Genomic DNA, 8,227 nt, shown 5'->3' on the forward strand with positions numbered 1-8,227 from the left:
ACTTCCTATTTTTCTTAAAAATCAAGGGATTATTCATCAGTCTAGTTGTGTGGAAACGCCTCAACAAAATGGGGTAGCCGAAAGGAAACTTAGACACATTCTTGAAACATCCATGGCCATTATACTTCATATGAATGTACCGAAAAACTACTGGTCTCATGGGGTTTTAACGACTACCTATCTAATTAATCGACTACCTAGTCTTATTATTGAATTCAAGTCCCTGCTAGAAGTCTTAAACATCACAAGACTGTTATATCTCACCTGCGGGTCTTTGGTTGTGTTTGTTACGTGCATCTCCAAGCAATTCACCGTGATAAGCTAGAACCCCGAGCAACGCGTTGTGTATTTTTTGGTTATTCATCGACCAAGAAAGGATATATATGCTACATTGTTACTTCTCGAAAGTTGGTTGTCTCTCGTGATATTAGGTTTGTTGAAACAGAATCGTTCTTCCGTCCAATGCTTGATTCCGAGATTCGCTCTCAGGGGGAGTATTTAGGTGATTTAACACCTGTTAGTTTTTTACCACTTCCAACTGGTTGTGCTCCGACAACAAGTGAACCAACCGTATCTTCAAATAATGAGGATACATTTCCAGTTGGTAGTGACATGATCTCTCCCTTAGTATCTGAACCCGAAGAGGTGTATAATGGTGACACAATTCCACCTGAGATATCATCTGCAGAACCATCTGCTCCAGTTCCTCCTGTTTTACGACGCTCGGGAAGAGATAGTCACCCACCAGAAAAGCTAAAAGTTTATCTCACATATCACACAATTTCATACCCTATAGAAGATTATATAACATATGATAATGTCACTCAACCTCATTTTTCATTCTTGAGTTCATTATCAAATGAACGTGAACCCACAAATTTCAGAGAGGCTAACTCAAAACCAATTTGGAGGAAATCCATGAAAGAACAATTACAATCTCTTGATGACAATGATACATATGACATTGTCAAATTTCCGGTAGGGAAGAAAACAGTTGGATGTCGTTGGATATACAAGATCAAGTATAAGAGCGACGGAACCATTGAACGGTACAAATCTAGATTGGTGGCTAAGGGATTTACTTAGACCTATGGAGTTGACTACACGGAAAAGTTTGCACCTGTAGCAAAAATGAATACATTTCGAGTACTTCTATCTTTGGCAGTCAATCAAGGATGGAAATTGTTCCATGTAAAATATGCGTTTTTACATGGAGATTTATAGGAAGAAGTGTATATGAGTATACCCCCTGGTCACCCTCAAGAGACTCGGTATGGGTATGCTTGTAAACTTAAAAAGGAAATCTATGGTCTTAAACAGTCGCCACGAGCTTCGTATGCGAAATTGAGTGGTGTTCTCAAGACTAGTGGGTTTAAAACAAGTACTGCATACCCATCCCTCTTTACTAAAAAAGGAATGGAAGGTACCATTATTGTGTTGGTTTATGTCGACGACATTGTTATCACTGGTGATGATCAACAAGGAGTCTTGAAGTTAAAGGCATTCTTACATAAAAAGTTTTCCATTAAAGACTTGGGTATATTGAAGTATTTTCTTGGCATAGAGGTGGCTTATTCAAATAAGGGTATATTTCTTAACCAAACAAAATATGTTATAGACATACTACAGGAGAGTGGAAAGATGGGAATAAAACCATCTGACACACCTATTGATAGTGGCAGCAAACTTGGTGATGATGGAGAGCTAGTGTCAGATATTGGTTTGTTTCAAAGACTGGTAGGTAAGCTAATCTATTTGACCATCACCCGCCCAGATATCTCGTATGCAGTGAGTTTGGTTAGCCGATACATGCATGCTCCTAAAATCAGTCATATGCATGCAGTCGATCGAATTATCCAATATCTGAAAGGTTCTCCAGGGAGAGGTATTTGGATGCGGAAAAATGGCCACAGTTCTGTAACGGCTAGTTTCATAACTGCGTATACTGATGCTGATTATGCTGGTTGTCCAGTAGAAAGGAAATCTACAACATGCTTTTGTACCCTTGTTGGAGGAAATCTAGTTACATGGAAGAGCAGGTAACAAAATGTTGTCTCTAGATAAAGTGCCGAGGCAGAATATCGAGCAATGGCATCAATTACTTATGAGATTATTTGGCTCCGTTCCCTTTTAAGAGATTTAGGATTTGGTTCTTCTCAACCAGCAAAATTGTTTTGCGATAATCAAGCGGCAATTCATATAGCATCAAATCCGGTATTCCATGAAAGGACCAAGCACATTGAAGTATATTGTCATTTTATACGTGAGAAATTGAGCGCCAAAATCATTTGCACTCCCTTTATTCGCAGTGAGCAACAGTTAGCTGACATCTTCACGAAAGGATTACCAACTGCGAAGTTTCGTGAAATATTGGGCAAGTTGGGTTCAATTGACATTTTCGCACCAACTTGAGGGGGAGTGTTGGCGGAGAAGAGAATATTGAGGATCTTCTATGTTTATACTCTTTCCTTTTGTGTTAAGAGTGTGCACTCTGTCATATACTGTGAGTGATATTCTTGCCCTGTATACAGTTTTGTTTATGGCAAGAATTATATCCCCAAACTCCTATTTAGTGCATGAGCCTCCATTGTATTTGTATAACAGTAATATGATTTCTCTCTTCTCCTGTGGATGTAAGCTATGAGATGAACCACGTAATTCCTGTGTTCTCCGCTGTGTGTTTATATTGTCATCTTTCGCCTTACATGGGGTCCGAAGGAAATACTGTTTTGACGAAGTGTATGCAAAAGTTGGAGAACGAACGATGGATTTCCATCTCTTGCATACGAGTTGGCTTTGGATAATGTCTACCGTAGGAAGCCTTGCTAATATTAGTTCTACCATTACATCGTCAAATTTGCTCCACGGTGTTATCATCTTGTTGCTCCAGAATGTTATCATCTTTCTCCACAATATTATCATGATCTTGCCGACCAAAATAAATATCATCTTGCTCCACGGTGTTATCATCTTGTTGCTCCACAATGTTATCATCTTGCCGACCAAAATAAAAATCATCTTGCTCCACGGTGTTATCATCTTGCAACAGTGGTGGTGGTGGTGGTGGGGGTGGGGGTGGTATGAGTAACTTCTAGCTTCTAGGGTTTATATAATCTATGGAAATCTGGCTTACTGCGTGCATAAGCGTAACTAAGTAACTATCATCAACTCGTGTCCCTTTCAAACACAAAAAAAGTAACTATCATTAACAATTAATAGACTTGCATATCTAATGGACTTCAAAATCAAGCCCACCTTCGGTCACAGAGTTTGCGATGGGCATCAAGGAGTGGATACAAGCTAAACCGAATAGCCATTTATACGAGCTAAGTCCTCTAATCGGTAATTTGATCAACGAAAGAAAAAAAAAATCCAATTTCAGTTTTTTTTTCTTCTTTTGATACTAAAGATTTCATTTATTAACTGAAAATTTTACATTTGTCTTCCTCTACTGCAGTAGAGATGTAAAGTGGAAAATTCTCTGTTAAATGAAAAGAAACAGATTGTTCTCTAGCTTCTTTAGCCATGCTATGAGCTGCATTATTACACAGTCTAGGAATGGATTTGAAAAACCAAAATCTACTACTATTAAATTTAAGTTTGATAAATTGAATGTTGTTCTGATTGAACTAATGAACCTGTAACTCATTTCCCGCTGTGGAATTTTCTACTGAATCACAGTCCAATTCAAATATTACTTTTGTTGCTTGAAGATCCTCCATCCATTCAATAACTACCTCCAATGCCTTGCACTCAAAGTACTCAACTCCATAATCTTCTTACACTTCTTCATTGCAATATATTCCTTTCACTCCTAGGCAGTTCCCTGCACAATCACGAAGAATTAGTCCTATACTTCCTTTTTTTGTCTGAGATAAATAAGAACCATCTAGATTAACTTTCACAAACTCCTTAGCTGGAGGTAACCAAATCTTGGTTTGCATTATATTGCTGGCAGTATTATTATGAGCATTTGGCAGATAAGAACACTGAGTATATAGATGATTAATTCTAGCAATAGTAATCTGCAAATTAGGATTCTTATTCTGGAATATGACTGAACATATTTCTTTCCAAGTCTGCCAGACAACACATATGAACCTGCAAATTAAAGTTCTTTCACTCAAACACAAAGTGGAGATGTTAGAATATGAAGAATGAAACCAACTTATTACCCAGTTTTCAAAATCAGCAAAATCATTCTTGGTAGCATCAATATTAATATTCATAGCAAACCAAATGTCTCTAACAAATCCGCAATCCATAAACATATGTTTTTTTGTTTCTGCATAAGACTTGCAGAAACAACATTGAGTTTCAATGTCTGGTTTGTATTTAGAGATGATAGTTCTAACTGGAACTATTTTCTTAATACATTTCCAGACAAAAATCTGCACTCTATGTGGCATTTTAAAATTCCACAACTTTTTCCATACAACTTTAGGAGTATTACTATTAACAACAATTGAATTAACTTCATTTGTGCATATAGTATTATAAGCACTTTTAACAGAAAAGTTACCTTTTCTGCCAGGTTTCCATATCATCAAATCTTCACCTGTATTAGGGATTCTCATGTTCAAAATTAGAGAAACACAGTCAGGGGAAAAAATGGCATTAATAATATCAATATTCCATTGTCTAGTACCTTCTAAGAAAAAATCACAGACCATAGAATAATTAGCATAGCTAGATGAACCTAAAACAGGAACAGGTGGGCTATTTATTCCTATAACCCAACAATCTATCCAGATGTTAACTTTAGTACCACTTCTAACTAACCACATTGTGCTTTTTTTCCACAATTTCCAGGCCTGAGTAGATGCTTCTCCATAACCAAGAACAATCATCCTTAAGCTTATCTAAATGAAGAAAATTTCCATTCTTAGAATATTTAGCCTTAAGGATTTTGTAGCAGAGAGAGTTATCATCATTGCAAGCTTTCCAAGCTACTTTGGTGAGAAGAGCAGTGTTAAAATTTTCTAAATTTCTAAAACCTAGTCCTCCTAGAGCATTAAGAACTTGGAGTTTATCCAAGCCTATAAAGTAGATGCCCTTAGAATTACCTTCTTTCCCCCACCAAAATTTCCTTTGGATGGAATCAATTTGACTAATGATGTTCTTAGGGATTCTAAAACCCCCCATCTGATGAGTAGGTAGAGCATTAAGAACATGCTTAACCATGGTAGATCTAGCAGCATAGTTCATACTTTTACCTTTCCAAGGAATTAATCTAAAATTAAAACTCTGCAAAATTGGTTTCAAGGCTTTCGATTTGTCTCTACCCATCACTAAATTAACTCCTAAGTATTTATCCGTGTCCTTCATTTCAATCATGCTAAGAGCATTACAAAGGTATGTTCTAGCAGTAGGACTGATATTATGACTAAAATAAACAATATATTTATTGAAATTGAGCATTTGGCCAGAGTACTTACCAAAAAAGTTGAGAGTATCAAGAATACATGCAACATTGTGCATATCTGCCTTAGTAAAGATGAGTATGTCATCTGCAAATAAAAGATGGGTGATTGCAGGAGCATTCCTAGCAGCCTTGACACCAACAATGATCCGGTTAGAAGAAGCATTCACAAGCAATCCGGATAAGTAATCCATGGCAATAATAAAAAGATAAGGAGATAATAGATCCCTTGTCTTAATCCTCTGGTAGGACTGTACACAGCAGTGGGAGAGCCATTAAGTAAAATGAAGATGTTGGTAGTAGAAATACATTGCTCAATGTATTTACAAAACTTTTCAGGGAAACCTATTCTTTTCATCATTCCTAACAGAAATGGCCATTCAAGACTATCAAAAGCCTTGGAAAGGTCTAATTTCAGGGCCGTAGTGCCACTAGCTCCTTCTTTATGTTTCATGGTGTGAATCATTTCATGGGATATTATTATGTTGTCCTGAATAGCTCTGCCAGGGACAAATGCTGACTGGTAGGGTGACACTTTTTTCTTAAGAAAAGGTTTGATCATATTTGCTAAAATCTTAGAGATTATTTTATATATAGTATTACACATCCCTATAGGTCTAAAATCAGCAGGATATTTAACAACATCAACTTTAGGAATCAAAGTAAGAAAAGTTTTGTTAAAATCCCTAGGTATGTTACCAGTTATAAAAATTTTTTGAACAGCTTGAGTAACAGTGTTACCAACAATGCTCCAATTGGCTTTGTAAAAGCGAGCTTGAAAGCCATCAGGCCCTGGAGAGCTCCAAAAATCCATAGTTTTAATCACATAAAAAATATCCCCAGCACTTGGAATTCTAGTAAAATCCTCAGAAAAATGATCAGTAATAATAGTTGGAATAATATCAAATATATCATCAGGAATAATTTGAAGATTAGAACTACTTACTGAACTGAAATGCTGAATGAGAATATTAGCCATATCACCTCTCTTGTCATACCAGTTACCATTTATATCATATAAGCAATCAATGTTTTTCTTATGCATTCTTCTATTAGCAAGAGTATGAAAGTATCTAGAATTTATCAACATCAATGATAAACCTATCTCCTGATTTTTGTTTATAGAAATCAGTTTTAATCTCAAACCAGAATTCTAGTTTTTTGTTAACCTCAATAAGTTTATCATTTTATATTCTAGATATAGGTTCATTCTGCATGGAAAGTAATTAGTCTTGCAGAGAGTTGATATTAGTGTCTATATCACCAAATTCTATTTTGTTCCAAGTGGAAAGTGTTTTCCTAGTAATCTTATGTTTCTCATTTAATTGGTGAGCAGGTGAACCTAAGATATCATAGTTCCAGGCAATGTCAAGTTGGTTTTTAAAACCTGCATGTTTAAGCCACATAACATAAAATTTGAAAGGTTTCCACAAATTATAATTAAGACAATCAGTGTTTAGAATAATAGGACAATGGTCAGAGCCTGCTTGGACAAGATAATATAATTTTGCATTAAGGAATTCATTACACCACTGTTGATCCCCTAAAGCCGTGTCAATTAGATTTTCTAGTACCAGTACCTACATTGTTGCTAGACCAAGTAAAGTCTCTACCAATATAACCTAGATCCGTGAGGCCACATTAATTTATTTGTTCTTGTACAAATTTATCATCCCGTGAAACTGGAGAGGAGACATCTAATCTATGAAGGTGAACATTGAGATCACCTATGACAAGCCAAGGCTGATTGGTAGATTCATTGATTCTATTCATAATCTCCCATTGGATTTTTGTAAGATCAGTATAAGTGGATCCATACATAAAAGAAATGAAAACATCTGATTTGGCTGGATGAAGGTTGGATAAACATGAATAATGTTATTAGACGCTTCCTATATTTCACATTTAATTCTATATTTCCACGTTAAGATAAGGCCACCAGCTAGACCTACTCTGTCTATGCAAGCATGATTGCAATAATTCAAAGATTTAGCAAAGTCAACCATTCTGTTTTTGTCTATTTTTGTTTCAGTTAAAAACAAAAAGTCTGGATCTTGTTTTTTTATTAAGACAAAAATTTGGTCTTTTGTAAACTTTTTTGCTAATCCTTGAACATTCCAGGAAAGTAACTTCATGGTTTGTTTGAGAAATTTAAGATATTTGAAAGAATTAAAAAACATAAGGAGTTTTTTATATACCTGAGAGGAGACTCCGACACAATCATCCATGGGTGAAGATATCCTTGCAGTTGGTTCATCCGATTCCATCATTGCATTGTGTTGTTGGTCCAAATTAGTAGTAACCTGGTTCTGGGTAGTTGCAGGGGGTTGAATATGAATGTTGTGAGGATTCACTGAAGGCTCAGAGTTAAGAGTGGAATTTCTCATTCTTTTGACATTTCTGGAATCTTCTAAATTACCTTCTTCAGCTCGTTCCTCTTCCATATAATTAGTTGAGCTACCTTGGTCTTTATCCTTATTGATTTCACTATCCTCATTGAGAAGAGCTTCATATTCATCATTAGACAATGTGTCTAAATAGAGTAAATGAGAAGTATACTCACATTTTTCTTCATCATGATAAATTACAAAACATTTTGGACAGATGTTCTTTGGCTGCATTTCCCAGTGATATATGATCCAAACATCTTCATTTGCTTGAGTCTTCCACCATCTTCCTTTGTGAAGGGGTTTGTTCAATTCTAGCTTTAACTGTGGTTCCTGCTCTAGGTATGCAGTTCTTTGGCTTTGTTGAAATCTCTCTTCCCATAAAGTTAACGGCTTCATCAATCACAACTACATTCAT

Source organism: Papaver somniferum, unplaced genomic scaffold (assembly GCF_003573695.1).
Source record: "Papaver somniferum cultivar HN1 unplaced genomic scaffold, ASM357369v1 unplaced-scaffold_19, whole genome shotgun sequence".
NCBI lineage: Eukaryota > Viridiplantae > Streptophyta > Magnoliopsida > Ranunculales > Papaveraceae > Papaver > Papaver somniferum.